Source organism: Carcharodon carcharias, chromosome 6 (assembly GCF_017639515.1).
Source record: "Carcharodon carcharias isolate sCarCar2 chromosome 6, sCarCar2.pri, whole genome shotgun sequence".
In the NCBI taxonomy this organism is placed as follows: domain Eukaryota; kingdom Metazoa; phylum Chordata; class Chondrichthyes; order Lamniformes; family Lamnidae; genus Carcharodon; species Carcharodon carcharias.
This window is the reverse complement of record NC_054472.1, coordinates 96832026-96856121: the sequence shown is the minus strand read 5'-3', so window position 1 is coordinate 96856121 and position 24096 is coordinate 96832026.

The window sequence follows — 24096 nt, the reverse complement described above, 5'->3', positions numbered from 1 at the left end:
CAGCAGAGACCAGTGACAGTCCCACAGGTACCAGCAGAGACCAGAGACTCTCCCACAGGAACCAACAGAGACCAGAGACACTCCCACAGGAACCAACAGCAACCAGAGACACTCCCACAGGAACCAGCAGCACCAGGGACACTCCCACTGGAACCAGCAGCAACCAGAGAAACTCCCACAGGAACAGGCAGAGACCAGGGCCACTCCCACAGGAACCAGCAGAGACCTGTGACAGTCCCACAGGAACCAGCAGAGGACGGAGACACTCCACAGGAACCAACAGAGACCAGAGACTCTCCCACAGGAACCAGCAGCAACCAGAGACACTCCCACACGAACCAGCAGGACCAGGGAAACTCCCACAGGAACCAGCAGCAACCAGAGACACTCCCTCAGGAACCAGCAGAGACCAGGAACACTCCCACAGGAAGCAGCAGAGACCAGGGAAAATCCCACAGTAACAAGCAGAGTCCAGTGACAGTGCCACAGGAACCAGCAGAGACCAGAATCACTCCACAGGAACCAACAGAGACCTGAGGCACTCCCACAGGAACCAGTAGCAATCAAAGACACTCCCACAGGAAACAACAGACCGGAGAAACTCACACAGGAACCAACAGAGACCAGGGCCACTCCCACAGGAACCGGCAGAGACCAGGTACACTCCTACAGGAACCAGCAGAAACCAATGACAGTCCCACAGGAACCAGCAGAGACCAGAGACACTCCCTCAGGAACCAACAGAGACCGGAGATACTCCCCCAGGAACCAGCAGCAATCAGAGACAATCCCACAGGAACCAACAAAGATCAGAGACACTACCACAGGAACCAACAGCAATCAGATAAACTCCCACAGGAGCCAATAGCAATCAGATACTCTCCCACAGGAACCAGCAGAGACCACAGACACTCCCACAGGAACCAACAGCATTCAGAGACACTCCCACAGGAAACAACAGCAATCAGTGACACTCCCACAGGAACCAGCTGTGGCCACAGACACTCCCACAGGAACCAGCAGCGACCAGAGAAACTCCCACAGGAACCAGCAGTGAACAGTGACACTCACACAGGAAACGGCAGTGGCCAGAGACATTCCCTCAGGAACCAACAGCAATCAGAGACACTGCCACAGGAACCAGCAGAGACCAGAGACACTTCCACAGGAACCAGGCGAGACCAGAGACACTTCCACATGAACCAACAGCAACCAGAGACACTCCCACCGAACCAGCAGAGACCAAGGGCACTCCCAGAGGAACCAGCAGCAACCAGAAGAACTCCCACAGGAACCAGCAGAGACCAGGGCCACTCCTTCAGGAACCAGCAGAGACCAGTGACAGTCGCACAGGAACCAGCAGAGACCAGCGACACTTCCACAGGAACCAACAGCAACCAGGGACACTCCCACAGGAACCAGCAGAGACCATGGACACTCCCACAGGAACCAGCAGAGACCAGTGACAGTCCCACAGGAACCCACAGAGGACGGAGACACTCCACAGGAACCAACAGAGACCAGAGGCACTCCCACAGGAACCAACAGCAATCAGAGACACTCCCACAGGAACCAGCAGGACCTAGGACTCTCCCACAGGAACCTGCAGCAACCAGAGACACTCCCTCAGGAACCAGCAGAGACCAGGGACACTCCCACAGGAAGCAGCAGAGACCAGGGAAAATCCCACAGTAAACAGCAGAGACCAGTGACAGTGCCACAGGAACTAGCAGAGAGCAGAACCACTCCACAGGAACCAACAGAGACCAGAGACACTCCCACAGGAACCAGCAGCAATCAAAGACACTCCCACAGGAACCAACAGACCGGAGAAACTCCCACAGGAACCAACAGAGACCAGGGCCACTCCCACAGGAACCGGCAGAGACCAGGTACACTCCTACAGGAACCAGCAGAGACCAGTGACAGTCCCACAGGAACCAGCAGAGACCAGAGACACTCCCACAGGAACCAACAGAGACCGGAGATACTCCCCCAGGAACCAGCAGCAATCAGAGACACTCCCACAGGAACCAGCAAAGACCAGAGACACTCCCACAAGAACCAACAGCAATCAGAGAAACTCCCACAGGAGCCAATAGCAATCAGAGAGTCTCCCACAGGAACCAAAAGTGCCCTGAGACACTCCCACAGGAACCAGCAGAGACCACAGACACTCCCACAGGAACCAACAGCAATCGGCGACACTCCCATAGGAACCAGCAGTGGCCACAGACACTCCCACAGGAACCAGCAGCGACCAGAGACACTCCCTCAGGAACCAGCAGAGACCAGAGACAAACCCACAGGAACGAGCAGCGACCAGAGACACCCCCACAGGAACCAACAGCAGTCAGAGACACTCCCACAGGAACCAACAGCAATCAGAGACACTCCCACAGGAACCAACAGCAATCAGTGACACTCCCACAGGAACCAGCGGTGGCCACAGACACTCCCACAGGAACCAACAGAGACCAGAGACACTCCCACATGAACCAACAGCAGTCAGAGACACTCCCTCAGGAACCAACAGAGACCAGAGACAAACCCACAGGAACCAGCAGCGACCAGAGACACTCCCACAGGAACCAGCAGCGATCAGAGACACCCCCACAGGAACCAACAGCAGTCAGAGACACTCCCACAGGAACCAGCAGAGAATTGTGACAGTCGCACAGGAAACGGCAGAGACCGGAGACACTTCCACAGGAACCAACAGCAACCAGAGACACTCCCACAGGAACCAGTAGAGACTAGGGACACTCCCACAGGAACCAGCAGAGACCAGCGACACTCCCACAGGAACCAGCAGAGACCAATGACAGTCCCACAGGATCCAGCAGAGACCAGGGAAAATCCCACAGTAACCAGCAGAGACCAGTGACAGTGACACAGGAACCAGCAGAGACCAGAACCACTCCACAGGAACCAACAGAGACCAGAGACACTCCCACAGGAACCAGTAGCAATCAAAGACACTCCCACAGGAACCAACAGACCGGAGAAACTCCCACAGGAACCAACAGAGACCAGTGCCTCTCCCACAGGAACCGGCAGAGACCAGGTACACTCCTACAGGAACCAGCAGAGACCAGTGACAGTCCCACAGGTACCAGCAGAGACCAGAGACTCTCCCACAGGAACCAACAGAGACCAGAGACACTCCCACAGGAACCAACAGCAACCAGAGACACTCCCACAGGAACCAGCAGCACCAGGGACACTCCCACTGGAACCAGCAGCAACCAGAGAAACTCCCACAGGAACAGGCAGAGACCAGGGCCACTCCCACAGGAACCAGCAGAGACCTGTGACAGTCCCACAGGAACCAGCAGAGGACGGAGACACTCCACAGGAACCAACAGAGACCAGAGACTCTCCCACAGGAACCAGCAGCAATCAAAGACACTCCCACAGGAACCAACAGCAACCAGAGACACTCCCACACGAACCAGCAGGACCAGGGACACTCCCACAGGAACCAGCAGCAACCAGAGACACTCCCTCAGGAACCAGCAGAGACCAGGAACACTCCCACAGGAAGCAGCAGAGACCAGGGAAAATCCCACAGTAACAAGCAGAGTCCAGTGACAGTGCCACAGGAACCAGCAGAGACCAGAATCACTCCACAGGAACCAACAGAGACCTGAGGCACTCCCACAGGAACCAGTAGCAATCAAAGACACTCCCACAGGAAACAACAGACCGGAGAAACTCACACAGGAACCAACAGAGACCAGGGACACTCCCACAGGAACCAGCAGAGACCAGAGACACTCCCACAGGAACCAGCAGAGACCAGTGACAGTCCCACAGGAACCAGCAGAGGACAGAGACACTCCCACAGGAACCAGCAGCGACCAGAGACACTCCCACAGGAACCAGCAACGAACAGAGACACTCCCACAGGAACCAGCAGTGACCAGAGACACTCACTCAGGAACCAGCAGTGACCAGAAACACTCCCACAGGAAACGACAGCAATCAGAGACACTGCCACAGGAACCAACTTCAATCAGAGACACTCCCACAGGAACCAACAGAGTCCAGAGTTACTCCCACAGGAACCAACAGAGACCGGAGACCCTCCCACAGGAAACAACGGAGACCAGAGATACTCCCACAGGAACCAACAGCAGTCAGAGACACTCCCACAGCAACCAACAGAGACCAGAGACACTCCCAATGGAACCAGCAGCAATCAGAGACTCTCCCACAGGAACCAACATCAGTCAGAGACACTCCCAAAGGAACCAGCAGCAACCAGAGACACTCCCACAGGAACCAGCGGAGACCAGGGACACTCCCACAGGAACCAGCAGCAACCAGAGACACTCCCACAGCAAGCAGCAGGGTCCAGGGAAACTCCCACAGGAACCAGCAGAGACCAGTGACAGTCCCACAGGAACCAGCAGAGGACAGAGACACTCCCACAGGAAGCAACAGAGACCAGGGCCACTCCCACAGGAACCGGCAGAGACCAGGTACACTCCTACAGGAACCAGCAGAGACCAGTGACAGTCCCACAGGAACCAGCAGAGACCAGAGACACTCCCACAGGAACCAACAGAGACCGGAGATACTCCCCCAGGAACCAGCAGCAATCAGAGACACTCCCACAGGAACCAGCAAAGACCAGAGACACTCCCACAAGAACCAACAGCAATCAGAGAAACTCCCACAGGAGCCAATAGCAATCAGAGAGTCTCCCACAGGAACCAAAAGTGCCCTGAGACACTCCCACAGGAACCAGCAGAGACCACAGACACTCCCACAGGAACCAACAGCAATCGGCGACACTCCCATAGGAACCAGCAGTGGCCACAGACACTCCCACAGGAACCAGCAGCGACCAGAGACACTCCCACAGGAACCAGCAGAGACCAGAGACAAACCCACAGGAACGAGCAGCGACCAGAGACACCCCCACAGGAACCAACAGCAGTCAGAGACACTCCCACAGGAACCAACAGCAATCAGAGACACTCCCACAGGAACCAACAGCAATCAGTGACACTCCCACAGGAACCAGCGGTGGCCACAGACACTCCCACAGGAACCAACAGAGACCAGAGACACTCCCACATGAACCAACAGCAGTCAGAGACACTCCCTCAGGAACCAACAGAGACCAGAGACAAACCCACAGGAACCAGCAGCGACCAGAGACACTCCCACAGGAACCAGCAGCGATCAGAGACACCCTCACAGGAACCAACAGCAGTCAGAGACACTCCCACAGGAACCAGCAGAGAATTGTGACAGTCGCACAGGAAACGGCAGAGACCGGAGACACTCCCACAGGAACCAACAGCAATCAGAGCCACTCCCACTGGAACCAGCAGAGACCAGAGACACTCCTACAGGAAACAGCAGTGGCCAGAGAAACTCCCACAGGAACCTGCAGCGACCAGAGACACTCCCACAGGAACCAGCAGTGGCCAGAGACACTCTCACAGGAACCAACAGAGACCAGAGACATTCCCACAGGAACCAACAGCAACCAGAGACACTCCCACAGGAACAGGCAGAGACCAGAGACACTCCCACAGGAACCAGCACAGGCCAGTGACAGTCCCACAGGAACCAGCAGAGATCAGGGCCACTCCCACAGGAACCAGCAGAGACCAGGTGCGCTCCTACAGGAACCAGCAGAGACCAGTGACATTCCCACAGGAACCAGCAGAGACCAGAGACACTCCCACTGGAACCAGCAGAGACCAGAGGCACTCCCACAGGAACCGACAGCAATCAGAAACACTCCCACAGGAACCAGCAGAGACCAGAGTCATTCCCACAGTAACCAACAGCAATCAGAGACACTCCCACAGAAACCAACAGCAATCAAAGACAATCCCACAGGAACCAACAGCAATCAGAGACACTCCCACAGGAACCAGCAGTGGCCAGAGAAAATCCCACAGGAACCTGCAGCGACCAGAGACAAGCCCACAGGAACCAACAAAGAACAGAGACACTCGCGCAGGAACCAATAGCAACCAGAGACACTCCCACAGGAACCAGCAGGACCAGGGACACTCCCACAGGAACCAGCAGCAACAAGAGACACTCCCTCAGGAACCAGCAGAGACCAGGGACACTCCCACAGGAAGCAGCAGAGACCAGGGAAAATCCCACAGTAACCAGCAGAGACCAGTGACAGTGACACAGGAACCAGCAGAGACCAGAACCACTCCACAGGAACCAACAGAGACCAGAGACACTCCCACAGGAACCAGTAGCAATCAAAGACACTCCCACAGGAACCAACAGACCGGAGAAACTCCCACAGGAACCAACAGAGACCAGGGCCTCTCCCACAGGAACCGGCAGAGACCAGGTACACTCCTACAGGAACCAGCAGAGACCAGTGACAGTCCCACAGGTACCAGCAGAGACCAGAGACTCTCCCACAGGAACCAACAGAGACCAGAGACACTCCCACAGGAACCAACAGCAACCAGAGACACTCCCACAGGAACCAGCAGCACCAGGGACACTCCCACTGGAACCAGCAGCAACCAGAGAAACTCCCACAGGAACAGGCAGAGACCAGGGCCACTCCCACAGGAACCAGCAGAGACCTGTGACAGTCCCACAGGAACCAGCAGAGGACGGAGACACTCCACAGGAACCAACAGAGACCAGAGACTCTCCCACAGGAACCAGCAGCAACCAGAGACACTCCCACACGAACCAGCAGGACCAGGGAAACTCCCACAGGAACCAGCAGCAACCAGAGACACTCCCTCAGGAACCAGCAGAGACCAGGAACACTCCCACAGGAAGCAGCAGAGACCAGGGAAAATCCCACAGTAACAAGCAGAGTCCAGTGACAGTGCCACAGGAACCAGCAGAGACCAGAATCACTCCACAGGAACCAACAGAGACCTGAGGCACTCCCACAGGAACCAGTAGCAATCAAAGACACTCCCACAGGAAACAACAGACCGGAGAAACTCACACAGGAACCAACAGAGACCAGGGCCACTCCCACAGGAACCGGCAGAGACCAGGTACACTCCTACAGGAACCAGCAGAAACCAATGACAGTCCCACAGGAACCAGCAGAGACCAGAGACACTCCCTCAGGAACCAACAGAGACCGGAGATACTCCCCCAGGAACCAGCAGCAATCAGAGACAATCCCACAGGAACCAACAAAGATCAGAGACACTACCACAGGAACCAACAGCAATCAGATAAACTCCCACAGGAGCCAATAGCAATCAGATACTCTCCCACAGGAACCAGCAGAGACCACAGACACTCCCACAGGAACCAACAGCATTCAGAGACACTCCCACAGGAAACAACAGCAATCAGTGACACTCCCACAGGAACCAGCTGTGGCCACAGACACTCCCACAGGAACCAGCAGCGACCAGAGAAACTCCCACAGGAACCAGCAGTGAACAGTGACACTCACACAGGAAACGGCAGTGGCCAGAGACATTCCCTCAGGAACCAACAGCAATCAGAGACACTCCCACAGGAACCAGCAGAGACCAGAGACACTTCCACAGGAACCAGGCGAGACCAGAGACACTTCCACATGAACCAACAGCAACCAGAGACACTCCCACCGAACCAGCAGAGACCAAGGGCACTCCCAGAGGAACCAGCAGCAACCAGAAGAACTCCCACAGGAACCAGCAGAGACCAGGGCCACTCCTTCAGGAACCAGCAGAGACCAGTGACAGTCGCACAGGAACCAGCAGAGACCAGCGACACTTCCACAGGAACCAACAGCAACCAGGGACACTCCCACAGGAACCAGCAGAGACCATGGACACTCCCACAGGAACCAGCAGAGACCAGTGACAGTCCCACAGGAACCCACAGAGGACGGAGACACTCCACAGGAACCAACAGAGACCAGAGGCACTCCCACAGGAACCAACAGCAATCAGAGACACTCCCACAGGAACCAGCAGGACCTAGGACTCTCCCACAGGAACCTGCAGCAACCAGAGACACTCCCTCAGGAACCAGCAGAGACCAGGGACACTCCCACAGGAAGCAGCAGAGACCAGGGAAAATCCCACAGTAAACAGCAGAGACCAGTGACAGTGCCACAGGAACTAGCAGAGAGCAGAACCACTCCACAGGAACCAACAGAGACCAGAGACACTCCCACAGGAACCAGCAGCAATCAAAGACACTCCCACAGGAACCAACAGACCGGAGAAACTCCCACAGGAACCAACAGAGACCAGGGCCACTCCCACAGGAACCGGCAGAGACCAGGTACACTCCTACAGGAACCAGCAGAGACCAGTGACAGTCCCACAGGAACCAGCAGAGACCAGAGACACTCCCACAGGAACCAACAGAGACCGGAGATACTCCCCCAGGAACCAGCAGCAATCAGAGACACTCCCACAGGAACCAGCAAAGACTAGAGACACTCCCACAAGAACCAACAGCAATCAGAGAAACTCCCACAGGAGCCAATAGCAATCAGAGAGTCTCCCACAGGAACCAAAAGTGCCCTGAGACACTCCCACAGGAACCAGCAGAGACCACAGACACTCCCACAGGAACCAACAGCAATCGGCGACACTCCCACAGGAACCAGCAGTGGCCACAGACACTCCCACAGGAACCAGCAGCGACCAGAGACACTCCCTCAGGAACCAGCAGAGACCAGAGACAAACCCACAGGAACGAGCAGCGACCAGAGACACCCCCACAGGAACCAACAGCAGTCAGAGACACTCCCACAGGAACCAACAGCAATCAGAGACACTCCCACAGGAACCAACAGCAATCAGTGACACTCCCACAGGAACCAGCGGTGGCCACAGACACTCCCACAGGAACCAACAGAGACCAGAGACACTCCCACATGAACCAACAGCAGTCAGAGACACTCCCTCAGGAACCAACAGAGACCAGAGACACTCCCACAGGAACCAGCAGCAATCAGAGACACCCCCACAGGAACCAACAGCAGTCAGAGACACTCCCACAGGAACCAGCAGAGAATTGTGACAGTCGCACAGGAAACGGCAGAGACCGGAGACACTTCCACAGGAACCAACAGCAACCAGAGACACTCCCACAGGAACCAGTAGAGACTAGGGACACTCCCACAGGAACCAGCAGAGACCAGCGACACTCCCACAGGAACCAGCAGAGACCAGGGACACTCCCACAGGAAGCAGCAGAGACCAGGGAAAATCCCACAGTAACCAGCAGAGACCAGTGACAGTGACACAGGAACCAGCAGAGACCAGAACCACTCCACAGGAACCAACAGAGACCAGAGACACTCCCACAGGAACCAGTAGCAATCAAAGACACTCCCACAGGAACCAACAGACCGGAGAAACTCCCACAGGAACCAACAGAGACCAGGGCCTCTCCCACAGGAACCGGCAGAGACCAGGTACACTCCTACAGGAACCAGCAGAGACCAGTGACAGTCCCACAGGTACCAGCAGAGACCAGAGACTCTCCCACAGGAACCAACAGAGACCAGAGACACTCCCACAGGAACCAACAGCAACCAGAGACACTCCCACAGGAACCAGCAGCACCAGGGACACTCCCACTGGAACCAGCAGCAACCAGAGAAACTCCCACAGGAACAGGCAGAGACCAGGGCCACTCCCACAGGAACCAGCAGAGACCTGTGACAGTCCCACAGGAACCAGCAGAGGACGGAGACACTCCACAGGAACCAACAGAGACCAGAGACTCTCCCACAGGAACCAGCAGCAATCAAAGACACTCCCACAGGAACCAACAGCAACCAGAGACACTCCCACACGAACCAGCAGGACCAGGGACACTCCCACAGGAACCAGCAGCAACCAGAGACACTCCCTCAGGAACCAGCAGAGACCAGGAACACTCCCACAGGAAGCAGCAGAGACCAGGGAAAATCCCACAGTAACAAGCAGAGTCCAGTGACAGTGCCACAGGAACCAGCAGAGACCAGAATCACTCCACAGGAACCAACAGAGACCTGAGGCACTCCCACAGGAACCAGTAGCAATCAAAGACACTCCCACAGGAAACAACAGACCGGAGAAACTCACACAGGAACCAACAGAGACCAGGGACACTCCCACAGGAACCAGCAGAGACCAGAGACACTCCCACAGGAACCAGCAGAGACCAGTGACAGTCCCACAGGAACCAGCAGAGGACAGAGACACTCCCACAGGAACCAGCAGCGACCAGAGACACTCCCACAGGAACCAGCAACGAACAGAGACACTCCCACAGGAACCAGCAGTGACCAGAGACACTCACTCAGGAACCAGCAGTGACCAGAAACACTCCCACAGGAAACGACAGCAATCAGAGACACTGCCACAGGAACCAACATCAATCAGAGACACTCCCACAGGAACCAACAGAGTCCAGAGTTACTCCCACAGGAACCAACAGAGACCGGAGACCCTCCCACAGGAAACAACGGAGACCAGAGATACTCCCACAGGAACCAACAGCAGTCAGAGACACTCCCACAGCAACCAACAGAGACCAGAGACACTCCCAATGGAACCAGCAGCAATCAGAGACTCTCCCACAGGAACCAACATCAGTCAGAGACACTCCCAAAGGAACCAACAGCAACCAGAGACACTCCCACAGGAACCAGCGGAGACCAGGGACACTCCCACAGGAACCAGCAGCAACCAGAGACACTCCCACAGCAAGCAGCAGGGTCCAGGGAAACTCCCACAGGAACCAGCAGAGACCAGTGACAGTCCCACAGGAACCAGCAGAGGACAGAGACACTCCCACAGGAAGCAACAGAGACCAGGGCCACTCCCACAGGAACCGGCAGAGACCAGGTACACTCCTACAGGAACCAGCAGAGACCAGTGACAGTCCCACAGGAACCAGCAGAGACCAGAGACACTCCCACAGGAACCAACAGAGACCGGAGATACTCCCCCAGGAACCAGCAGCAATCAGAGACACTCCCACAGGAACCAGCAAAGACCAGAGACACTCCCACAAGAACCAACAGCAATCAGAGAAACTCCCACAGGAGCCAATAGCAATCAGAGAGTCTCCCACAGGAACCAAAAGTGCCCTGAGACACTCCCACAGGAACCAGCAGAGACCACAGACACTCCCACAGGAACCAACAGCAATCGGCGACACTCCCATAGGAACCAGCAGTGGCCACAGACACTCCCACAGGAACCAGCAGCGACCAGAGACACTCCCTCAGGAACCAGCAGAGACCAGAGACAAACCCACAGGAACGAGCAGCGACCAGAGACACCCCCACAGGAACCAACAGCAGTCAGAGACACTCCCACAGGAACCAACAGCAATCAGAGACACTCCCACAGGAACCAACAGCAATCAGTGACACTCCCACAGGAACCAGCGGTGGCCACAGACACTCCCACAGGAACCAACAGAGACCAGAGACACTCCCACATTAACCAACAGCAGTCAGAGACACTCCCTCAGGAACCAACAGAGACCAGAGACAAACCCACAGGAACCAGCAGCGACCAGAGACACTCCCACAGGAACCAGCAGCGATCAGAGACACCCCTACAGGAACCAACAGCAGTCAGAGACACTCCCACAGGAACCAGCAGAGAATTGTGACAGTCGCACAGGAAACGGCAGAGACCGGAGACACTTCCACAGGAACCAACAGCAACCAGAGACACTCCCACAGGAACCAGTAGAGACTAGGGACACTGCCACAGGAACCAGCAGAGACCAGCGACACTCCCACAGGAACGAGCAGAAACCAGGGACACTCCCACAGGAACCAGCAGAGACCAGAGACACTCCCACAGGAACCAGCAGAGACCAGTGACAGTCCCACAGGAACCAGCAGAGGACAGAGACACTCCCACAGGAACCAGCAGCGACCAGAGACACTCCCACAGGAACCAGCAACGAACAGAGACACTCCCACAGGAACCAGCAGTGACCAGAGACACTCACTCAGGAACCAGCAGTGACCAGAAACACTCCCACAGGAAACAACAGCAATCAGAGACACTGCCACAGGAACCAACATCAATCAGAGACACTCCCACAGGAACCAACAGAGTCCAGAGATACTCCCACAGGAACCAACAGAGACCGGAGACCCTCCCACAGGAAACAACGGAGACCAGAGATACTCCCACAGGAACCAACAGAGACCAGAGACACTCCCACAGGAACCAACAGCAGTCAGAGACACTCCCACAGCAACCAACAGAGACCAGAGACACTCCCAATGGAACCAGCAGCAATCAGAGACACTCCCACAGGAACCAACATCAGTCAGAGACACTCCCAAAGGAACCAACAGCAACCAGAGACACTCCCACAGGAACCAGCGGAGACCAGGGACACTCCCACAGGAACCAGCAGCAACCAGAGACACTCCCACAGCAAGCAGCAGTGGCCAGAGACACTCTCACAGGAACCAACAGAGATCAGAGACAATCCCATAGGAACCAGCAGAAACCAGGTACACTCCCACAGGAACCAACAGCAATCAGAGACACTCCCACTGGAACCAGCAGAGACCAGAGACACTCCTACAGGAAACAGCAGTGGCCAGAGAAACTCCCACAGGAACCAGCAGCGACCAGAGACACTCCCACAGGAACCAGCAGTGGCCAGAGACACTCTCACAGGAACCAACAGAGACCAGAGACATTCCCACAGGAACCAACAGCAACCAGAGACACTCCCATAGGAACAGGCAGAGACCAGAGACACTCCCACAGGAACCAGCACAGGCCAGTGACAGTCCCACAGGAACCAGCAGAGACCAGGGCCACTCCCACAGGAACCAGCAGAGACCAGGTGCGCTCCTACAGGAACCAGCAGAGACCAGTGACATTCCCACAGGAACCAGCAGAGACCAGAGACACTCTCACTGGAACCAGCAGAGACCAGAGGCACTCCCACAGGAACCGACAGCAATCAGAAACACTCCCACAGGAAACAGCAGAGACCAGAGTCATTCCCACAGTAACCAACAGCAATCAGAAACACTCCCACAGAAACCAACAGCAATCAGAGACACTCCCACAGGAACCAACAGCAATCAGAGACACTCCCACAGGAACCAGCAGTGGCCAGAGAAAATCCCACAGGAACCTGCAGCGACCAGAGACAAGCCCACAGGAACCAACAGAGAACAGAGACACTCGCGCAGGAACCAACAGCAACCAGAGACACTCCCACAGGAACCAGCAGGACCAGGGACACTCCCACAGGAACCAGCAGCAACAAGAGACACTCCCTCAGGAACCAGCAGAGACCAGGGACACTCCCACAGGAAGCAGCAGAGACCAGGGAAAATCCCACAGTAACCAGCAGAGACCAGTGACAGTGACACAGGAACCAGCAGAGACCAGAACCACTCCACAGGAACCAACAGAGACCAGAGACACTCCCACAGGATCCAGTAGCAATCAAAGACACTCCCACAGGAACCAACAGACCGGAGAAACTCCCACAGGAACCAACAGAGACCAGGTACACTCCTACAGGAACCAGCAGAGACCAGTGACAGTCCCACAGGAACCAGCAGAGACCAGAGACTCTCCCACAGGAACCAGCAGGGACCAGAGACACTCCCACAGGAACCAACAGCAACCAGAGACACTCCCACAGGAACCAGCAGCACCAGGGACACTCCCACTGGAACCAACAGCAACCAGAGAAACTCCCACAGGAACAGGCAGAGACCAGGGCCACTCCCACAGGAACCAGCAAAGACCAGGGACACTCCCACAGGAACCAGCAGAGACCAGTGACAGTCCCACAGGAACCAGCAGAGGACGGAGACACTCCACAGGAACCAACAGAGACCAGAGACTCTCCCACAGGAACCAGCAGCAATCAAAGACACTCCCACAGGAACCAACAGCAACCAGAGACACTCCCACACGAACCAGCAGGACCAGGGACACTCCCACAGTAACCAGCAGCAACCAGAGACACTCCCTCAGGAACCAGCAGAGACCAGGGACACTCCCACAGGAAGCAGCAGAGACCAGGGAAAATCCCACAGTAACAAGCAGAGACCAGTGACAGTGCCACAGGAACCAGCAGAGACCAGAATCACTCCACAGGAACCAACAGAGACCTGAGGCACTCCCACAGGAACCAGTAGCAATCAAAGACACTCCCACAGGAAACAACAGACCGGAGAAACTCACACAGGAACCAACAGAGACCAGGGCCACTCCCACAGGAACCGGCAGAGACCAGGTACACTCCTACAGGAACCAGCAGAAACCAATGACAGTCCCGCAGGAACCAGCAGAGACCAGAGACACTCCCTCAGGAACCAACAGAGACCGGAGATACTCCCCCAGGAACCAGCAGCAATCAGAGACAATCCCACAGGAACCAATAAAGACCAGAGACACTCCCACAGGAACCAACAGCAATCAGATAAACTCCCACAGGAGCCAATAGCAATCAGAGACTCTCCCACAGGAACCAAAAGTGCCCTGAGACACTCACACAGGAACCAGCAGAGACCACAGACACTCCCACAGGAACCAACAGCATTCAGAGACACTCCCACAGGAACCAACAGCAATCAGTGACACTCCCACAGGAACCAGCGGTGGCCACAGACACTCCCACAGGAACCAGCAGCGACCTGAGAAACTCCCACAGGAACCAGCAGTGAACAGTGACACTCACACAAGAAACGGCAGTGGCCAGAGACATTCCCTCAGGAACCAACAGCAATCAGAGACACTCCCACAGGAACCAGCAGAGACCAGAGACACTTCCACAGGAACCAGGCGAGACCAGAGACACTTCCACATGAACCAACAGCAACCAGAGACACTCCCACCGAACCAGCAGAGACCAGGGGCACTCCCAGAGGAACCAGCAGCAACCAGAAAAACTCCCACAGGAACCAGCAGAGACCAGGGCCACTCCTTCAGGAACCAGCAGAGACCAGTGACAGTCGCACAGGAACCAGCAGAGACCAGCGACACTTCCACAGGAACCAACAGCAACCAGGGACCCTTCCACAGGAACCAGCAGAGACCAAGGACACTCCCACAGGAACCAGCAGCAACCAGGGACACTCTCACAGCAAGCAGCAGAGACCAGGGAAACTCCCACAGGAACCAGCAGAGACCAGTGACAGTGCCACAGGAACCAGCAAAGGATAGAGACACTCCCACAGGAACCAACAGGGAAGAGAGACAATCCCATAGGAACCAGCAGAAACCAGAGACACTCCCACAGGAACCAACAGCAATCAGAGACACTCCCACTGGAACCAGAAGAGACCAGAGACACTCCTACAGGAACCAGCAGTGGCCAGAGAAACTCCCACAGGAACCTGCAGCGACCAGAGACACTCCCACAGGAACCAGCAGTGGCCAGAGACACTCCCACAGGAAACAGCAGAGACCAGGGACACTCCCACAGGAACCAGCAGAGACCAATGACAGTCCCACAGGATCCAGCAGAGACCAGGTACACTCCTACAGGAACGAGCAGAGACCAGTGACAGTCCCACAGGAACCAGCAGAGAGCAGAGACACTCCCAGTGGAACCAGCAGAGACCAGAGACACTCACACAGGAACCGACAGCAATCAGAAACACTCCCACAGGAACCAGCAGAGACCAGAGTCACTCCCACAGTAACCAACAGCAATCAGAGACACTCTCACAGGAACCAACAGCAATCAGAGACAATCCCACAGGAACCAACAGCAATCAGAGACACTCCCACAGGAACCAGCAGTGGCCAGAGAAAATCCCACAGGAACCTGCAGCGACCAGAGACAAGCCCACAGGAACCAAGAGAGACCAGGGACACTTCCACAGGAAGCAGCAGAGACCAGGGAAAAACCCACAGTAACCAGCAGGGACCAGTGACAGTGCCACAGGAACCAGCAGAGACCAGAACCACTCCACAGGTTCCAATAGAGACCAGAGACACTCCCACAGGAACCAGCAGAGACCAGAGACACTCCCACAGGAACCAACAGCAACCAGAGACACTCCCACAGGAACCAGCAGCACCAGGGACACTCCCACTGGAACCAGCAGCAACCAGAGACACTCCCACAGGAACAAGCAGAGACCAGGGACACTCCCACAGGAACCAGCAGAGACCAGGGACACTCGCACAGGAACCAGCAGAGACCAGTGACAGTCCCACAGGAACCCACAGAGGACGGAGACACTCCACAGGAACCAACAGAGACCAGAGACTCTCCCACAGGAACCAGCAGCAATCAAAGACTCTCCCACAGGAACCAACAGAGACCAGAGGCACTCCCACAGGAAACAACAGCAATCAGAGACACTCCCACAGGAACCAGCAGGACCTGGGACTCTCCCACAGGAACCTGCAGCAACCAGAGACACTCCCTCAGGAACCAGCAGAGACCAGGGACACTCCCACAGGAAGCAGCAGAGACCAGGGAAAATCCCACAGTAAACAGCAGAGACCACTGACAGTGCCACAGGAACCAGCAGAGACCAGAACCACTCCACAGGAACCAACAGAGACCAGAGACACTCCCACAGGAACCAGCAGCAATCAAAGACACTCCACAGGAACCAACAGACCGGAGAAACTCCCACAGGAACCAACAGAGACCAGGGCCAATCCCACAGGAACCGGCAGAGACCAGGTACACTCCTACAGGAACCAGCAGAAACCAGTGACAGTCCCACAGGAACCAACAGAGACCGGAGATACTCCCCCAGGAACCAGCAGCAATCAGAGACACTCCCACAGGAACCAGCAAAGACCAGAGACACTCCCACAGGAACCAACAGCAATCAGAGAAACTCCCACAGGAGCCAATAGCAATCAGAGACTCTCCCACAGGAACCAAAAGTGCCCTGAGACACTCCCACAGGAACCAGCAGAGACCACAGACACTCCCACAGGAACCAACAGCAATCGGCGACACTCCCACAGCACCCAACAGCAATCAGTGACACTCCCACAGGAACCAGCGCTGGCCACAGACACTCCCACAGGAACCAGCAGCGACCAGAGACACTCCCACAGGAACCAACAGAGACCAGAGACACACCCACAGGAACCAACAGCAGTCAGAGACACTCCCTCAGGAACCAACAGAGACCAGAGACAAACCCACAGGAACCAGCAGTGACCAGAGACACTCCCACAGGAACCAGCAGCGATCAGAGACACCCCCACAGGAACCAACAGCAGTCAGAGACACTCCCACAGGAACCGACAGCAATCAGAGACACTCCCACAGGAACCAACAGCAATCTGTGACACTCCCACAGGAACCAGCGGTGCCCACAGACACTCCCACAGGAACCAACAGAGACCAGAGACACTCCCACAGGAACCAACAGCAGTCAGAGACACTCCCTCAGGAACCAACAGAGACCAGAGACAAACCCACAGGAACCAGCAGCGACCAGAGACACTCCCACAGGAACCAGCAGCGATTAGAGACACCCCCACAAAAACCAACAGCAGTCAGAGACACTCCCACAGGAACCAGCAGTGACCAGAGACACTCCCACAGGAACCAGCAGCGATGAGAGACACCCCCACAGGAAACAACAGCAGTCAGAGACACTCCCACAGGAACCAACAGCAATCAGAGACACTCCCACAGGAACCAGCAGAGACCAGAGACACTCCCACAGGAACCAGCGGCAAACAGAGACACTCCCACAGGAGCCAGCATAGACCAGTGACTCTCCCACAGGAACCAGCAGAGAATTGTGACATTCGCACAGGAAACGGTAGAGACCGGAGACACTTCCACAGGAACCAACAGCAACCAGAGACACTCCCACAGGAACCAGCAGAGACCAGAGACACTTCCACAGGAACCAGCAGAGACCAGCGACACTCCCACAGGAACCAGCAGAAACCAGGGACACTCCCACAGGAACCAGCAGAGACCAGAGACACTCCCACAGGAACCAGCAGAGACCAGTGACAGTCCCACAGGAACCAGCAGAGGACAGAGACACTCCCACAGGAACCAGCAGCGACCAGAGACACTCCCACAGGAACCAGCAACGAACAGAGACACTCCCACTGGAACCAGCAGCGACCAGAGACCCTCACTCAGGAACCAGCAGTGACCAGAAACACTCCCACAGGAAACGACAGCAATCAGAGACACTGCCACAGGAACCAACATCAATCAGAGACACTCCCACAGGAACCAACAGAGTCCAGAGATACTCCCACAGGAACCAACAGAGACCGGAGACCCTCCCACAGGAACCAACAGAGACCAGAGATACTCCCACAGGAACCAACAGAGACCAGAGACACTCCCACAGGAACCAACAGCAGTCAGAGACACTCCCACAGGAACCAACAGAGACCAGAGACACTCCCACTGGAACCAGCAGCAATCAGAGACTCTCCCACAGGAACCAACATCAGTCAGAGACACTCCCAAAGGAACCAACATCAATCAGGGACACTCCCACAGGAACCAGCAGAGACCAGAGACACTCTCACAGGAACCAACAGCAATCAGAGACACTGCCACAGGAACCAACAGCAATCAGAGATACTCCCACAGGAACCAGCAGAGACCCGAGACACTCCCACAGGAACCAGCGGCAAACAGAGACACTCGCACAGGAGCCAGCATAGACCAGGGACACTGCCACAGGAACCAGCAGAGAATTGTGACAGTCGTAAAGGAAACAGCAGAGACCGGAGACACTTCCACAGGAACCAACAGCAACCAGAGACACTCCCACAGGAACCATTAGAGACCAGGGACACTCCCACAGGAACCAGCAGAGACCAGCGACACTCCCACAGGAACCAGCAGAAACCAGGGACACTCCCACAGGAACCAGCAGAGACCAGAGACACTCCCACAGGAACCAGCAGAGACCAGTGACAGTCGCACAGGAACCAGCAGAGGACAGAGACACTCCCACAGGAAACAGCAGAGACCAGAGACACTCCCACAGGTACCAGCAGCGACCAGAGACACTCCCACAGGAACCAGCAATGACCAGAGACACTCCCACAGGAACCAGCAGCGACCAGAGACACTCGCTCAGGAACCAGCAGTGGCCAGAAACACTCCCACAGGAACCGACAGCAATCAGAGACAATCCCACAGGAACCAACAGCAATCAGAGACACTCCCACAGGAACCAACAGCAATCAGTGACACTCCCACAGGAACCAGCGGTGGCCACAGACACTCCCACAGGAACCAACAGAGACCAGAGACACTCCCACATTAACCAACAGCAGTCAGAGACACTCCCTCAGGAACCAACAGAGACCAGAGACAAACCCACAGGAACCAGCAGCGACCAGAGACACTCCCACAGGAACCAGCAGCGATCAGAGACACCCCTACAGGAACCAACAGCAGTCAGAGACACTCCCACAGGAACCAGCAGAGAATTGTGACAGTCGCACAGGAAACGGCAGAGACCGGAGACACTTCCACAGGAACCAACAGCAACCAGAGACACTCCCACAGGAACCAGTAGAGACTAGGGACACTGCCACAGGAACCAGCAGAGACCAGCGACACTCCCACAGGAACGAGCAGAAACCAGGGACACTCCCACAGGAACCAGCAGAGACCAGAGACACTCCCACAGGAACCAGCAGAGACCAGTGACAGTCCCACAGGAACCAGCAGAGGACAGAGACACTCCCACAGGAACCAGCAGCGACCAGAGACACTCCCACAGGAACCAGCAACGAACAGAGACACTCCCACAGGAACCAGCAGTGACCAGAGACACTCACTCAGGAACCAGCAGTGACCAGAAACACTCCCACAGGAAACAACAGCAATCAGAGACACTGCCACAGGAACCAACATCAATCAGAGACACTCCCACAGGAACCAACAGAGTCCAGAGATACTCCCACAGGAACCAACAGAGACCGGAGACCCTCCCACAGGAAACAACGGAGACCAGAGATACTCCCACAGGAACCAACAGAGACCAGAGACACTCCCACAGGAACCAACAGCAGTCAGAGACACTCCCACAGCAACCAACAGAGACCAGAGACACTCCCAATGGAACCAGCAGCAATCAGAGACTCTCCCACAGGAACCAACATCAGTCAGAGACACTCCCAAAGGAACCAACAGCAACCAGAGACACTCCCACAGGAACCAGCGGAGACCAGGGACACTCCCACAGGAACCAGCAGCAACCAGAGACACTCCCACAGCAAGCAGCAGGGTCCAGGGAAACTCACAGAGGAACCAGCAGAGACCAGTGACAGTCCCACAGGAACCAGCAGAGGACAGAGACACTCCCACAGGAACCAACAGAGATCAGAGACAATCCCATAGGAACCAGCAGAAACCAGGTACACTCCCACAGGAACCAACAGCAATCAGAGACACTCCCACTGGAACCAGCAGAGACCAGAGACACTCCTACAGGAAACAGCAGTGGCCAGAGAAACTCCCACAGGAACCAGCAGCGACCAGAGACACTCCCACAGGAACCAGCAGTGGCCAGAGACACTCCCACAGGAACCAACAGAGACCAGAGACATTCCCACAGGAACCAACAGCAACCAGAGACACTCCCACAGGAACAGGCAGAGACCAGAGACACTCCCACAGGAACCAGCACAGGCCAGTGACAGTCCCACAGGAACCAGCAGAGACCAGGGCCACTCCCACAGGAACCAGCAGAGACCAGGTGCGCTCCTACAGGAACCAGCAGAGACCAGTGACATTCCCACAGGAACCAGCAGAGACCAGAGACACTCTCACTGGAACCAGCAGAGACCAGAGGCACTCCCACAGGAACCGACAGCAATCAGAAACACTCCCACAGGAAACAGCAGAGACCAGAGTCATTCCCACAGTAACCAACAGCAATCAGAAACACTCCCACAGAAACCAACAGCAATCAGAGACAATCCCACAGGAACCAACAGCAATCAGAGACACTCCCACAGGAACCAGCAGTGGCCAGAGAAAATCCCACAGGAACCTGCAGCGACCAGAGACAAGCCCACAGGAACCAACAGAGAACAGAGACACTCGCGCAGGAACCAACAGCAACCAGAGACACTCCCACAGGAACCAGCAGGACCAGGGACACTCCCACAGGAACCAGCAGCAACAAGAGACACTCCCTCAGGAACCAGCAGAGACCAGGGACACTCCCACAGGAAGCAGCAGAGACCAGGGAAAATCCCACAGTAACCAGCAGAGACCAGTGACAGTGACACAGGAACCAGCAGAGACCAGAACCACTCCACAGGAACCAACAGAGACCAGAGACACTCCCACAGGATCCAGTAGCAATCAAAGACACTCCCACAGGAACCAACAGACCGGAGAAACTCCCACAGGAACCAACAGAGACCAGGTACACTCCTACAGGAACCAGCAGAGACCAGTGACAGTCCCACAGGAACCAGCAGAGACCAGAGACTCTCCCACAGGAACCAGCAGGGACCAGAGACACTCCCACAGGAACCAACAGCAACCAGAGACACTCCCACAGGAACCAGCAGCACCAGGGACACTCCCACTGGAACCAACAGCAACCAGAGAAACTCCCACAGGAACAGGCAGAGACCAGGGCCACTCCCACAGGAACCAGCAAAGACCAGGGACACTCCCACAGGAACCAGCAGAGACCAGTGACAGTCCCACAGGAACCAGCAGAGGACGGAGACACTCCACAGGAACCAACAGAGACCAGAGACTCTCCCACAGGAACCAGCAGCAATCAAAGACACTCCCACAGGAACCAACAGCAACCAGAGACACTCCCACACGAACCAGCAGGACCAGGGACACTCCCACAGTAACCAGCAGCAACCAGAGACACTCCCTCAGGAACCAGCAGAGACCAGGGACACTCCCACAGGAAGCAGCAGAGACCAGGGAAAATCCCACAGTAACAAGCAGAGACCAGTGACAGTGCCACAGGAACCAGCAGAGACCAGAATCACTCCACAGGAACCAACAGAGACCTGAGGCACTCCCACAGGAACCAGTAGCAATCAAAGACACTCCCACAGGAAACAACAGACCGGAGAAACTCACACAGGAACCAACAGAGACCAGGGCCACTCCCACAGGAACCGGCAGAGACCAGGTACACTCCTACAGGAACCAGCAGAAACCAATGACAGTCCCGCAGGAACCAGCAGAGACCAGAGACACTCCCTCAGGAACCAACAGAGACCGGAGATACTCCCCCAGGAACCAGCAGCAATCAGAGACAATCCCACAGGAACCAATAAAGACCAGAGACACTCCCACAGGAACCAACAGCAATCAGATAAACTCCCACAGGAGCCAATAGCAATCAGAGACTCTCCCACAGGAACCAAAAGTGCCCTGAGACACTCACACAGGAACCAGCAGAGACCACAGACACTCCCACAGGAACCAACAGCATTCAGAGACACTCCCACAGGAACCAACAGCAATCAGTGACACTCCCACAGGAACCAGCGGTGGCCACAGACACTCCCACAGGAACCAGCAGCGACCTGAGAAACTCCCACAGGAACCAGCAGTGAACAGTGACACTCACACAAGAAACGGCAGTGGCCAGAGACATTCCCTCAGGAACCAACAGCAATCAGAGACACTCCCACAGGAACCAGCAGAGACCAGAGACACTTCCACAGGAACCAGGCGAGACCAGAGACACTTCCACATGAACCAACAGCAACCAGAGACACTCCCACCGAACCAGCAGAGACCAGGGGCACTCCCAGAGGAACCAGCAGCAACCAGAAAAACTCCCACAGGAACCAGCAGAGACCAGGGCCACTCCTTCAGGAACCAGCAGAGACCAGTGACAGTCGCACAGGAACCAGCAGAGACCAGCGACACTTCCACAGGAACCAACAGCAACCAGGGACCCTTCCACAGGAACCAGCAGAGACCAAGGACACTCCCACAGGAACCAGCAGCAACCAGGGACACTCTCACAGCAAGCAGCAGAGACCAGGGAAACTCCCACAGGAACCAGCAGAGACCAGTGACAGTGCCACAGGAACCAGCAAAGGATAGAGACACTCCCACAGGAACCAACAGGGAAGAGAGACAATCCCATAGGAACCAGCAGAAACCAGAGACACTCCCACAGGAACCAACAGCAATCAGAGACACTCCCACTGGAACCAGAAGAGACCAGAGACACTCCTACAGGAACCAGCAGTGGCCAGAGAAACTCCCACAGGAACCTGCAGCGACCAGAGACACTCCCACAGGAACCAGCAGTGGCCAGAGACACTCCCACAGGAAACAGCAGAGACCAGGGACACTCCCACAGGAACCAGCAGAGACCAATGACAGTCCCACAGGATCCAGCAGAGACCAGGTACACTCCTACAGGAACGAGCAGAGACCAGTGACAGTCCCACAGGAACCAGCAGAGAGCAGAGACACTCCCAGTGGAACCAGCAGAGACCAGAGACACTCACACAGGAACCGACAGCAATCAGAAACACTCCCACAGGAACCAGCAGAGACCAGAGTCACTCCCACAGTAACCAACAGCAATCAGAGACACTCTCACAGGAACCAACAGCAATCAGAGACAATCCCACAGGAACCAACAGCAATCAGAGACACTCCCACAGGAACCAGCAGTGGCCAGAGAAAATCCCACAGGAACCTGCAGCGACCAGAGACAAGCCCACAGGAACCAAGAGAGACCAGGGACACTTCCACAGGAAGCAGCAGAGACCAGGGAAAAACCCACAGTAACCAGCAGGGACCAGTGACAGTGCCACAGGAACCAGCAGAGACCAGAACCACTCCACAGGTTCCAATAGAGACCAGAGACACTCCCACAGGAACCAGCAGAGACCAGAGACACTCCCACAGGAACCAACAGCAACCAGAGACACTCCCACAGGAACCAGCAGCACCAGGGACACTCCCACTGGAACCAGCAGCAACCAGAGACACTCCCACAGGAACAAGCAGAGACCAGGGACACTCCCACAGGAACCAGCAGAGACCAGGGACACTCGCACAGGAACCAGCAGAGACCAGTGACAGTCCCACAGGAACCCACAGAGGACGGAGACACTCCACAGGAACCAACAGAGACCAGAGACTCTCCCACAGGAACCAGCAGCAATCAAAGACTCTCCCACA